This window comes from Lissotriton helveticus, chromosome 1_1, assembly GCF_964261635.1.
Source record: "Lissotriton helveticus chromosome 1_1, aLisHel1.1, whole genome shotgun sequence".
Lineage (NCBI taxonomy): Eukaryota > Metazoa > Chordata > Amphibia > Caudata > Salamandridae > Lissotriton > Lissotriton helveticus.
The window spans coordinates 2,078,508,251-2,078,522,561 of record NC_136057.1 but is presented as its reverse complement, the minus strand read 5'-3'; positions in this window follow the sequence as shown (position 1 = coordinate 2,078,522,561).

Below are 14,311 nucleotides of genomic sequence, written 5' to 3'. Positions count from 1 at the left end.
TTGGTGAAGTTCTTTGGTTGCAGAGTTGGCGTCGGTAGTGGTGGATGGGGGTCATGTAGGAGGGTGGTGTTGAGGTGTTCCTCTGTGATCTTGGTCCAGTTCCTCTGTGGCGGGCGAGGAGCGGTTTTGGGTGCAGTCGTGGTGGTGAAAGTGAAGTGTAGGCAGTGGTGGTCTGTCCAGAGGGGCTGCGTGGTGTGTCTGGAGTGGATGTTTATCTCTCCTGCGAAGATAGGGTCAGGGTGTGTCTGGCTCTGTGGGTGGGGGTGGTGATGAGCTGCTTCAGTCCGAGGTTGGCGAGGTTGTCAAGGAGGGTGGTGGAAGAAGCGTGGGGTCCGGAGGGTCTGTAGACGAGGGTCCAGCTCGTTCTTAGGAACTGAAGCCCTCTTCCGGAAGGCTAAAACTGCTTCAAGAGGTCTCCCTCTTGGTAAGAGCTTGAGGAATCAGAGTACATATGGTCCTTGTAGGAATTAGGTATGACAAGAATTCTACTCTTTCCTGACAACTTGAAGAATGCAACGATTTGAAGTTAATTGTTCCCATTAAGAAACACATGGGTAAATCTGGCCATTGATGGAGATGCCTTTGGCTTGGCATAGCCAGGAACAAAGGTGCTTAGCACCTACTTCCTTCTTCTGCTTCTTGTAAGACCAGTGCTTAATTTGTAAATTATGAAGTGCAGGTGCTCAAGTATTGGTCTGAGGCCACACCTACTTGTCCCTGGTTCCACCCACTTCCTCCACTGGCTCCACCCACTTACTCTATTGGCTCCACCCACATCCTCAACTGGCACTGCTAAAAGTCAGATGTAATACCTGAATTTCCTGAATTTCAGCAAGGGAGCCTTGCTCATAGTAAGGTTTTGATAGGAGCTTCCCCTGCTCTGCGAACATTTTGAAAAAGATGACATCAAAAGTGCATTTAAAGCACAGATTTGGAATAGATTAGCTAAAATGAGTACACAGAAGGACCAGTGCAAAAAACAACTTGTGCACTGACAGTCCAGAACAAAAACAACTTGTGCAGTGGCAGTCCAGTGCAAAAACAACTTGTGCAGTGGCAGTCCAGTGCAAAAACAACTTGTGCAGTGGCAGTCCAGTGCAAAAACAACTTGTGCAGTGGCAGTCCAGTGCAAAAACAACTTGTGCAGTGGCAGTCCAGTGCAAAAACAACTTCTTTATGGCATCCAGTGTTAAAACAACGTTGACACAGAAAGAAACATGCATAAAACAAAATTTTTACAACTTGTGTCTGACATTTTAGTACTAAAACAGCATTTACACAGACAGAAACGTGCATAAAACAATATTTTAACTGACAATCCAGTGCAAAAACAACTTGTGTCTGACAGTGTACTACTAAAACAACGTTTACACAGGAATATCATTGTAAAAACAACATTTGCGCGGACAGTCTACTACAAAAAGAACTTCAAACATGAAGACTAGTGTAAAAACATCTGCACTTGCAGTTCATTGCAAAAACAACTTTAGTACTGACAGCCCAGTGCTAAAGCAACATTTGCACTGACAGTTCAGTACTAAAATGACATTTACACAGAAACACCAGAGTAAAAACATTTTTTTCCACCGAAGAACCAGTCCAAAAACAACGTTTAGACAGAAAGAGCAGTGTAAAAACAACATAGTCACTAACAGTCCAGTGCAAAAGCAACATTTGCATTGACTGTTCATTGCAGAAACAAACACCTGCAGTGGTCCAAGCGTGGGCCGCACTTACTCTGACCGACTGGCACAAACAGCAGCGCCTCTTACCAACTTTCTGTAAAAACAACAACATTGAGCCAGCATTGTTTTACAATGTTTTAGCAGCAGTTAGCTTGTGCAAAAGTGCCCTGAATCAGTGAAAATATTGTTTATCTGACCCCGTGTTCAGTCTTTTCAGGAACAGCCTCAGGAACTACATTTCGTTTGGGGCAGAGTCAAAGCCTGCAATGTGTGCCCAGGAAGCCCAGTGATGTATTGGCAAGGGTGATGTGTGAACTCACCCCGCCCGGACCAGCTAATGGCTCCTGCAAGCGAGAATTAAGCTGTGCTGAGTGATTGTAAAAGAAGTGTCACGTGACAGGGGAATGTGTACTCTGTGGGCGCCATTTATCTGAAGAGGAGCCACAGTGTCACAAAATATGGGAAACTGGCCTTGGAAAGCAGAATGGGGCCAAGCACATACCACAGTCAGTGGATATCCTTGGTAACTCCCTGGGACATCCTGAGTTGCAGCGGGCCGTGTCCCAGTGCTTTGGCCTCTGCTGGCGCTATTTTCCTCTCTCACCTACAGCTAAACCTCACTGACTGATAGGAGAGTGGTAGATAATGGTCACAAACGAGCATATAATTCCTCAAACAAAGTGGAGTATGGGTCAGGCTAGCAGATGACTTTACGTCACCTATGACACAGAGCCTTTATTTTTTCACTTATCAATCTATTGCATTCTGGGAGTTGTGGTTCACGTCAGTTGATCTCCTCGAACAATGGATCGTCAAAGAAACATCCCAGCGTGCGATGCCACCCTTCAATTCTCTCAAAACAATGTGACAAATGCGCCTTAAACTGCCTCTCGGTATCTCGATTATCGTTTCGAATATTAAAACCTGATGAAGTAATAACAAATGACTACATGTCAGCTTGGCAAGATAAATGAGAACCAGGCGGTTCTCTTCTTCACCCACAAGAGTTCATCAAATTCAAAGGCATCCTCGTATTCTGTAAACTGTTTCCTACTGGAAATGAATGGGAAGCTGCTCGGTCTATCTCAAGGTTATTGTGTGTGTGAGGCAGCCCCCAATTTGTTGTTACAGAGTAGGCCGCGCAGCTAAAATCTGGGGTTAAGTATAGTCACATCAGTTGCACAGGCCCACAACCGCCCGAAGGACTACTGGGGCGCCGACTCGGGTTCCTGGACCTCCCATGAGGTTCTAGGTTAGGCTCTGGCACCCCTATGTGCCCGCTGAAGTACAGTGTTGCACCTCTCTGCTTCCGGATTGCCCTGTAACTCCGCCTCCAACGAAAAAGGAAACACATTAAAGCTCCCTCAGGAGCCCCCCCTAGCTGACACTCAGGGTTAGAGGTAGGGAGGGAAAGAGTGTCCCGAGGCGTTCTGCGTGACATCCGGAGCGGCAAAGAGGCCACCACGATGGCGAGTGGGAGAGATATACCCTCTCCCTGCCTGCCGCCCCCCGGACGCGTGTCACGGATCCGCCCACCTCCACCGGGCAAGCCTGCCCTGAGGAGGGGTGGCTGACCACAGCTAGGGGCGGGGGCAGCCCTCTGTGACTAAGGGCCCACCCTCCTGATGGCCACCGGGTGGCCTCGGGCAGACACATAGTCACATCAGGGCCACAAGAACCTCCCGCCCCAACATAACCATCATCCCGCAAATAACACACAGACACAAGTGTTAAGATTGGGAAAAGTTGCTGCAGGTTTATTGTTACATACAACATTATGTAATCACGGTGGGTTATTTTACGGGCAATCCAAGGGCAGGCCGCATTCTCGCCACCTGCCCGCCTGATGAGCCAATCAGCACAGTGGCGAACCACCCAGCTGCTGCACCATTATGGTAATAAAACTACTCACGCCCCTTGCGGGGCGTATCTAGGCAAACCCCCGGTTGCACAGGCCCACAAATGTTAAAATGTTAAATGTCGTATACTTGTAAAGCGCACAGCTGCCCCAGCAAAGGGGCGTCCCGGTGCTGTATACCGCTGGGGAACCCGTCCTGGCTTTCCCTGTGGGATGGTCCCTACTGGGAATCCCCAAGGTGGAGCCAGGCATCCCCGGCGTTGGTGGGGCCGTTGTGGAGATTAGGCAAGCTAATGCCCAGAGTTGCTGAGTGGGACCCCAGGTTAGAGTAGGCACCGAGGCGAGATTTTTCTAGTCCGCTGACCCTGTTCCACGACCCTGCCACGTCGGGAATTGAACACTGGTCCCGGGCCGACTTCTGCTCCCGGGTCTGCCGCCTTTAACCAGTGAGCCACACCACTCCGCGATGGTCCCCGCCGCCGTCCGGGCCCCCCACCACTACGCTACTTAGGGAACCTGCAACCCTTGCTCTGCAGAGCTTCTCGTCAGTCCAATAGGAACAAGACCAAAACGACAGGTGAGCGGTGGACCCTTTCCACCTCAACGTGACTTTAGATCCTGACATGAAAATCACATGCTTGATGAAACCCAGGCCCCTCAGACACTAATCTGCAGGTACCCCCGGGTCCTTACTCCTTTACAACATTAGTGTAACCATCCCCGGTTCGTAAGGTCATACTACCAGGAAATGACAAAGTGATAAGGAGGGGCCCCTACTGCTGAAGGCGCCTTGTAACATACAAAAGTCGTTCCAGCACATGCCACTGAAACTCAACCACACGCCTTCACAAGCGTCAGCAGACTACACCCAGGATAAGTTACAACCACTGCTGTAACGCCGTCCTCCGCATGACATCGAGAACGTGTGCTTACTTTGAACGCTTGTGCTGCTAAACTCAAAAGAGCACAGGGGCATTGGAGGGATCAATACATAATATACTATATAACTTGGGCGATGTCCCTTCATATGCAAATACAGGATTGAAAAGGTATAACAGCAGGCATCACCTGCCCTCTTGGGTTTAGTCTGGAAGCAGCTTAGGCCATGCTACCTCTAAGATAACTTGCCTGTAAGGTTGACTTACGACCACCACCAAGGGATTGCTGGGACTGAAACCAGGTGCCCCCTTGATATCCTGACCTGCATAATGACACGCCTGTTGAAACCAATGCCCCTCTGACACTAATCAGCATATACCTCCGAGTACAATCCCTCTACAGCAATAGTGTAGACTATCCCAGGTTCGTGAGGTCATACCCCTGGTAAGAGACCCTGTGAAGAGAGGGCCTCCCCTGCTCATATTGCTCCCTAATCTATACGATGGGAGAACCAGCGCATGTCACTGCGACCCACTACACACCTTCACACAAAGTATCAGCAGCCTACACCCAGTAATGTACAACTTCTGCCGAAGCGCAGTTCTCAGAGTTCACTGTAAACTGTGCTTTGTTTACGCTTGTGCAACTATACTCACAAAACGTACAGGGGATATTTCAGTGCGCAATGCATAAAAATTTAGTAAAACTTGCGTGATGGACTTACAATTGATATACAGGATTGCAAAGGTAAACAGCTGGTATCACATGCCCCCTAGTATCGCCTGGAGGCTGCTTAGTCCATGGTACCTCAGGGATAGCTTGTCTATAAGGTTGACTTACTACGACCCCCGCCATGAGATTTATTAAACTGAACCAAGGTGCCCCCCTAATTGGCGACATCAAACGTCAGGCCAGCTTCTCACCTTGGAAGGGGCACAAAAGAATCTAGAGGATACTCAGGTTCATTCACGAGGCTGTTCAAGGCAAGCCAGGGGAGCCCAACCATACTAACCATGATCGAGGAGCCGTGTGTTCCATTTCTGATAGGAGCCCCTCGTTCAAGCCACCACCCATAATAGTGAAACGAGCAAACGGGGGTGTTAGGATACCAGGTAGATCATTCTGAATTTTCTTAATAGCTGTTAAAACTTTTTGAGCAAATTTATATTGAGAGTCTTCTAGGGGCCCACTTCTTTAGGTATTATTGGCAGTCCAGGCACAGGCTGTTGTTGCAACAGTTGCTTCACTTGTACGTGAATGAGTGTAACACTGCAGGCTGTAGGCCCTACATTCTACTGAGAGGCAGCCGGTGCTCCCAACTGATGGCGCAGCAGAAGGCTGCCTTCAGATTCCAGAGCCTTGGATAGACAGACAGACAACAGCAGTATTATGGAAGAGCGAAAGACTATTGTTGTGTGACCTTTCTTTTCATAGGTTAAGTTAACACAGTGCAGGTCCCGGGATTGTACCTATAACAGGACTAACTACACCTCTTGGTTAAGGCCTCAGGATATTGATATGCGCAAGGGGTTATTAAGAACCTATTAGCTTAGGGCTAGACCTAGAATTAGCTAATTATCCTAATTTTGGCACATCCTAGCCGGTCTTCCATACCGTCAAGCCTTGCCATGACAGTACAGCAGGTAATACCCAGAAGTGAGGGCCCCTCCCAATTGAGCGCCACAGGAGAAAGCCCAGCAGGAATTCAAATATGTATGATATTAAGGTGCCACTATGATTTCCACACAGCCATATCAGAGTCACATGACGCGGCTCGGGGCTCCACATAGCACAATTAGACGTGTAAACTATAGAGAGCCTGTTCTACTGAATTCGAACAGACCCCAAAAGACGCCAAAGACATGAAGAGACTGAAAATGAACACCTATGGCACGCTGATTCCACACTGTTGTGGTCTACGTACATACTGTTCAGAAGTCGCAGCACTATCTTGTTTTGAGCAATGTTAATGGAGTCCCGTAGACGCTCTAAATGGCCTTACAAATGCGCAAGAGCAGGTGTCCATACACATACATGTTTACTGCGCGCACAACGACGCCCCTCTCCTGGACCGAGCAGTCATTCATAAGTCTGCTGTGCACACATGACCCATTGCTCGACACCTTTCCTGCAGGTGACAGGCGCTCATTCCCATGTACGCTGCGCACACCTCACATCGTGTATGTTCCATGCACTCCTCTGCATGGCCACTCATTTACATGCCCCTCATATACATGCCCTCCGACCCCAGCATGCAGGGTTTGTTGCGTCGCACAGCCCCTACGAACAAGCACTCAGTCACATGAATACTTATATCATGCAGTGGGCAGCTTGCTCTAGTAAAGGCCCCACAAAGATGGGCACTCAATCGCATAGATATTTTAGCCACAACATACCATATCTGTCCGCTGGTGGCCTGAAACACTGCACATCTCCTGTACACCAGCAATCGGTTGTGTGTACATATTGTCCACACTATGCAGTAGCATTTGCTTGGATGGTGTATTGCATATGCTCTAGAACTGGATACTCGGTCACCTGTACATACTGATCACCTCATGCATAGTTGGCTTACTGTTTGTCTGGAATAACACCAATCTCTAACATCGGCGCACAGTTACACGTACACCTTAGTCACCTCATACCATTCTAGCTTGCTGCATGCCTGATGTATCATACCTCTTGCGCAGGGGCACCCAGTCACACGTCTTTAACTCCTTCTGACATAAAGATCCAGCCAGAGGCAGGTGTAAAAGGTAAATACCGCGGCCCGCTGTAGGGATAATTGGCCCAGCCCCAATTGACCAATAGGGTAGGCGACAAGGTACATGGGTCTGTGTCACAGTACAACTTTCAAACTAGAACAAATAATGGCCCTACTCATGATAGGCAAAACATTTGCGCGACCGCTACAACATCTCTACCGTGTGCGCAGACTTAAGGGATCACTAGAGGGATCCGAACTGACAAGGCATGACTAGTGTTGTTGGGAAACGGACCCACGATTATACATGTATAATAGCCAGATTTAATATCCCAGCTTTCTCCAATCCAGCAAACACCTCAGCGTAAGTACCACCCATGAACCGAACACGTGTGGTGTTCATATAATGCCATTTACAGCCTCTACAACCAGTGTGTGTTACCGCCCACACTCAAGAAACAGCATGCCCTTGCGCACAACGTGCAAGTTTTCAAAATAAAAGGTATGCTCGGCGGCCAGCGTTGGGTTTATACGGGGGAGGCAAGGGAATTTAAGAGCACAGTGTAGAAGTGTGGCATGACATTTTCCCGACATTGCGCTGTGGTTGGCATAAGCGGAAGACTGAACCAAGCCTTAGAAACCAGTTTCCAACCTACGGAAGGGCCACCGCAGTGTGTGCCCAGGGTAAAATGCCCAAAATTTTAGATGCATCTGAGACGTTGTTCCAAAGGGAAAATATTATAGACGGTGCGCTATAAGGATGTCGGGGACAATGGAGCTCTAAAACAGGGAGAGGAACGTTCCATTCCCCGTGAAACACTGTTCTGTTAGCACTTACTCAGGCATTCCGGTCAAAACCCATTTGCTCCTATGCGCACGTAAACGATTAAACAAGCCATCTTTATGAACCTGGAAGGACACCGAATGCTACTCTTGTGCCTGAAAGGCAGCTGGGTGTTTGAGCTTTCAATTCTTGATTACAGACTATGGCAATTCCTCTGGGTGCCCTAACACAGCGTTAAGATGCATGGACGCTATCAGAGAGCATATCCTTGCTGTCCACCTTGAATGCAGTTCAAGTGAATGTCAAATTGGTGAGAAAAGTGTAATATTGATTTCTATACACCATGTTAATCATTAACACTATTGGCTTTGACGCACAAATGTACTTATTCCGTGGCTATGCTGTACAAAGGTAAGTTGCCTCGTTTGGGAATACAAGTACTACTGCGTCCCAACTAAACAGCAAATATTTACCAGCCTTGACAACATTGCATTGCGTCCTATACCAAGGTCAATCTTACTCCTAACCGCGGATATTTACATGCAGTATATCGTTTATGAAACAAATCACATATGAGAGATGTATATAATCGCATGCAAAATGACAATTATACCAGTCCAGTGGAGTGCAGATAATCCCCCACAAGATCAAATTCTGAAGTAATAGATCTTTCTGCAACTAAATTATTATTAGGGCGCCTCCTTACTATCCGACTTTTGATGTACAATAACATAAAATTAGAGCAGCCTCTCAGCAACACGTTTTAATTACATGGCGGTGTCTGGGGCAGAGCCCATGAGGGGCACGGCGGCTTACATCACTCTGTCATAAAAGAACACCCTAGCCCAGGATGGTGACACAGGAAACCCTTATTTACTGATTTTTTCCTCGTGTCCCGATCCGCGGGCTGAGCTGTTTCGGGAAGTGTCAATGAATGCATAATAAAAGAGGAACATATGTTCTGACCGGGCAGAAACCTTAAACTAAATAATGAATTTGAAAGCTTAAATCAATGTGCTACAGGATTAGCGCTGCACCTTGAGATCAGTGTAGAGACAGTCACTTTTTGCATAATCTGTGAAGCAGCTAAAATATACATCTCAAGTATAAATAAAGATACTATGGCGAATAGCCATGAGGTGGTCGCTTAAAGAACATGAAAACATGAAGGGGTCGGATCCCCTGTCCGCATTCCTATCCTGCTAGCCCTACTTCACCTCTGGACTAAAGATAGGAATGCCAACCCTGAGGGGAGGGGAGAGCCATTCAGCGCCCACTACTCTCCCCCAGCACTACCATCAATCCCGAGCACCCGACTGTTAATTAACGGCCTGGCTGAACAGGGGAAGGACCCATCGCTCTGACATGTATTTATTACCTTTATATGTCAACCCTGGGCTCCGAGGACAGCCGCCCTGGCAGCTGCACCACGCCTTTCCACAATACATATACAGTAATGTCGTCCTTCACGCACGAAAAGCTCAAGAAGGAGCTTGACTACGGGTTAGTCACGTGCATCAGCGGATGTAAGATTTCTACTGCTTGGTGGCGCCATACCGATGCTAACCACGAAGTTACAATAAATACTACCGACGAGAGCATATTATGAGCAGGGTGGCTGGAATCAGTCATGCATGTGTGCATGTATACCGTGCTATAGATGGAAATATACAAGTGCAGGTACTCATTCTTCTGAGTACCCGTATGCTCGGAAGAAATGCAGCACTCTCCCTTTGCGTGTTTTGCAGCAGAACTGACAATTGCAGGTACTCTCCCTTTCAAATAAAGACGGTAAATGAAAACCGTACCGGACAAAACCTGCCCACAAGCACTGCTTGTATGTGAAGGTATGAAAGTGCTGAGGCAAGACTGCCATCTTGTAAATACGGAAACAATGCCTAAGGATACAAAAGCCACCAGAGAATATGCTGCAGGGCCCGGGCCACGCCATGCTCAGCGGATGCGCAGCGACAGCAGAAAATGTGTGCTTAGCGGACATGAGCGGGTGCTCCGAAACATAAACGCATTGTCATTGCTGCACTTTAAACAACAACGAAATGCCCCTGATGCAGTTGCCCACAATTCAATATAGCCATAAATCGGAAGAATAGGAGAAGCGGCTCCGAGCGGGGGTCGCGGCCCGCCAGGGGCTGGGAATAACGTGAAGCGCCTACCCTGTGCCGGGCCCTGGCGCCGTGCTGTGAGCACCCTAAGGCGTGCCCCAGCGGCCGGCCACGTGGACCGCATGCCGGGGCATGCTCGTGGTGTGGGACATCACCGCAGAGGAAAAGAAATTAGCACAAAAGAAATTAGCGCGAAGCGAACATTGGCAGGTGATCTGAAACATACATGCATTAACATTGCTGCATTTGGAAACAGCACAAAGCCCCCGATGGCGGTGCCCACCAATGGATATCGCCACGGGTCAGCCGCAAAGGAGAAACGTCTCCAAGCAAGGATTGCGGTCTGCCTAGAGGCATGGGGGTAACCGTGCAGCACCTACCCCGTGCAGGGCCCAATACACCGCGCCAAGAGCACTCAGGCGTACCCCCGGCGGCCAAGCGTTGTACAGCGCTGCACCTGAGCATTACGAAGTATACCTGAGGGCCCCCAACCAGGGGCTGCTAGCGACGGGCAAAACGGGGAGAAGCCGAGGACCTCTGACACTGCCACCCGTTCCGCTCCAAGCTCCGCCCGGGGGCCTAGGAAGCAGACGCGGCTCGTGGCCGCAAGATGGCCACGTAGGGCCGGGATCCGGGTTGAAGGGGGGGCGCACACCCGTGGACCCGGAAGCTCACCGGGAGAGGCATTTGGGCCAGGCAATTTCGTGCAACAGGTGGGGGCACAAATGGAACTTCGAGGACAACATGGCCCTAGTCACCCCAGCGCAACATGCGGGACTTCGACCCGCGGCCAATGACCCGAGCAACGCACATCGTGACCACATAGTCGAGGCTGTCTACTGGGCGGCCACGTGCGCTTTGCAGGTTCGGAGAGGGGCAGCGCCCCCCCCCCCACAATACGGTGGGGTGGCGGGGGAAGTGTGGTGTGGGGGGCGGGCGCCCGAGGCGCAACAACCTGCACTCGGCCCCGGGCCGCACAGCGGATGCCCCCTCCGCAGGGTCTCCCCGACGCCATGAGAGCGACCCAAGGGCCACCGGGGAAACAAACTGGCTTACTCCGGCCTGTCCCCCGCACACGGGAAGTGCAGCGCACAGGGGGGCCAGTTGGCCAGTATACCCCCTCCTCCACAGCGGCCCGACGCTAAGCGGGCCGCCTAGCCCCGCTCGAAAACCTCCGATGGGAGGGAGTAGGCGGAGGGGGGGTAGAGCCCGTAGGCCACAGCCCGTGGGCATCACTCACCAAAAAGAGTGTCCCGAGGTGTTCTGCGCGACGTCAGGAGCGGCAAAGAGGCCACCACGATGGCGAGTGGGAGAGATATACCCTCTCCCTGCCTGCCGCCCCCCGGACGCGCGTCACGGATCCGCCCACCTCCACCAGGCAAGCCTGCCCTGAGGAGGGGTGGCTGACCACAGCTAGGGGCGGGGGCAGCCCTCTGTGACTAAGGGCCCACCCTCCTGATGGTCACCGGGTGGCCTCGGGCAGACACAAAGTTAAAGGCAAGCCCTTCACAGACCCTGCCCTTCTTCCAGCCTTCTCCTCCTGCCTGGCCCCAGGTGGGTAGTGGCATTGTACTTGCACACAGTACCCTGCGCTGGAGGCATGATTGCTCATGGCAGGCCTTGGACTCGTCACTTGGTCGTTCACTCACTTCACTTCATGCGTATGAAGTGAAATGCGAAGTGAACAACCTAGTGACGAGTCCAAGGCCTGCTCTGAGCAATTATGCTTCTGGCGCCGGGCACGAGGCGCCAGACCAGTAAAATGCCACTGCCCGGCCCAGGGCAGGAGAAGGCTGGAAGGAGGAGGGCAGGGGCCGGTTTTCTGCAAGGCCGCCCGGCCACGCAGCCTGTTTACTTAACCTTAACCCGGGCCGGACTTCATGTAGAGCTGGAGCTACCACACCGACGCTGGTGACTGTCACGTGATATCACCCACAAGTCCACGACACGGCACACCAAAAAAAAACTGCTGAAGGAATATAGCGGCTTAAGGTTGTTACTTACCGATACTCCCTGGAGGGGGTGGGGGGCGCACTGGCCTGCCTGCCTTCAGTTATGTTAGATAGGCGGTCTAGGCCAAGCTGCAGTGCCTGCAGCATAACGGCATTTGTCTCACCACCTCAACTCAGTACTGCCTCAATGACTCATGTTCGTGGTGGGGACGGGTGGGTGCGTGCCAGAGCGTGGCATAAAAAAAATCTATGCACGCTGCGTGCTGCACAGCCCTACCCCAAATCCAGCCCCCTGCCCAATCAGGGCTTAAAGCAATTTCAAAATTTGCATTGCATCCGCATCGTGACCATCATTCACACGCTCATCTGCATATTGAATTCACATTCATTCATGCAGTAAATAAAAGGAGTTGGAAGGTCTGGACACTGGACCAGTATGTGACGCGCTGAGTCACAAGTGAGATAATTTAATGTACTGTCTAGTCTGAGGCTACGCACGCAGCACGCGTATGTATGCCACATTCATATTACCTTATGACGTGCATTCAGAGTTGCAGACGCCTGGTGTTACAGTAGACCCGGCCCTCATAAATAAGTGCCGGTGCTAAGCACCGGAAAGCACCGGCACAAATTAAGCACTGTCTAAGACCTAAATGAGGATGATTTGCCTTGAAACTTTAAAAGTTGATTTTGGCCTTGCTGTCTCCTTGAAGGTTGATGAAAAGAGGTTTTTGACTTTGAACAACTTGCCCATTTCGAAGATTGATGTTAGAAGGAGGAAGGGTGCTTCCGCTCTTTAAAAACTTGATGGAGCTGATCCTCTAGTTCAGCGCCAAATAATGTGGAACTTTCAAAAGGCATCATTAGTGCTGTTGCTCTCTGAATTGCATTGGTGTTCCAGTCCATGAGGTACAGATTCCTCCCAGTAGCTACCGAGTCTCCCCCTAAAAGAGCTGGTGAACTCACCACATCAAATAAGTTATCTAAAAGAAACTCAATCTGGCGCTCCTTGTCCTCTAATAAGGGATGGTAATTCATTTTGAATTGCTTTAAAAACAGAGAGTGCGTGTATAAGTCCGATAAATTTCAGCTCCCAGCAGCACCCAAAAAAATTTCTTAACGCAGAGTCCACATTTTTATACTAGGAAGCCTTCAAGATATTTTCTCTACCATGGATGAACGGCCCAACAGACTTGCAACTTATGATTCAACATGCACATTGTCCGATGCCTTGCTGTCCATATTCTCAAGAGCATATATAGCTTAGCTACAGATCTTGGTAATGCTATCCTGTAAAGATCCTTGCATTGTTATTTCACATCATCTAGAACAAACTTATGAACAGTTAACCACACATTTCAGGGCTTCTGGAATTGTCTCTCAAGTTACTCATTTGAGGTTCCTGGCTTTTCCACAGGAAAAACTCATATTTTCGCTAACATGAGCCAATAAGTCTGTCACCATGTGTTTTGAAATGTACTTACCCTTTAAATCAGAGGGAACAGGGGTTTTGTCAGCACTGTGTGAATCCCCAAAACTAGAGGCCAGCCGTTTTAAAGGCTGACAAAGTCTGGAGAACAATCCTTCAGATTCTCTCCATCCTATCATGCCTGCTGAGCTTAGGGGAAGAAGCGTGTTAGACCTGGCACCATTGGGATGGGTTTCCTTCCATTTTTTGCTGTTGCCTCATATATTTTTTCTGGTGTTAGGTGCTTTGGGCACTGTGCCACTGCTGTCCAGTGCCACAGTGCAAGTGTTCCCTATTGTAAATTGATGTATTAATCAGTGGTTCCATGTTTGGCTATTTGGTTTACTTGTCAGACCCTAGTCTAGTGCACTGAGTGTGCCTAGGGTGTGTAAATCCAAATGCTGCTGGTGGGCCTGCAGCACTGGTTGTGCTACCCACAGAAGCAGCCTTGTAAAATGTGTCTAAGGTCTGCCATTGCAGAGCCTGCGTGCAGTCTGGTACTGTCTGCACCCACTTGCCAGTCCCTAAACCTTCCCTTTTCTTCATATCAGTCACCTCTATGGTAGGCACAAGGGCAGGGTGCACTGTATGTATAAGGTAGGGCAAGCCCTGATGTGTGTGGCATGTCCTAATAGTGAATTACAGCTATTTTTGTTTTTCACTATTGCAAGGCTACCTGTTCTCCATAAGTCAGAATGGGCTGTTAGATTATTACATGTTTGTAATCCTAACTGACTCAGGGAACATGGTAGAAATTTGAGTTTAGTATGCCTGAACTCAGAATGATAAAATACATCTTTTAGTGAAGTTGGTTCTGTGTTTGCAAATACCACTTTTAGAAAGTAGGTATTTGCTTGT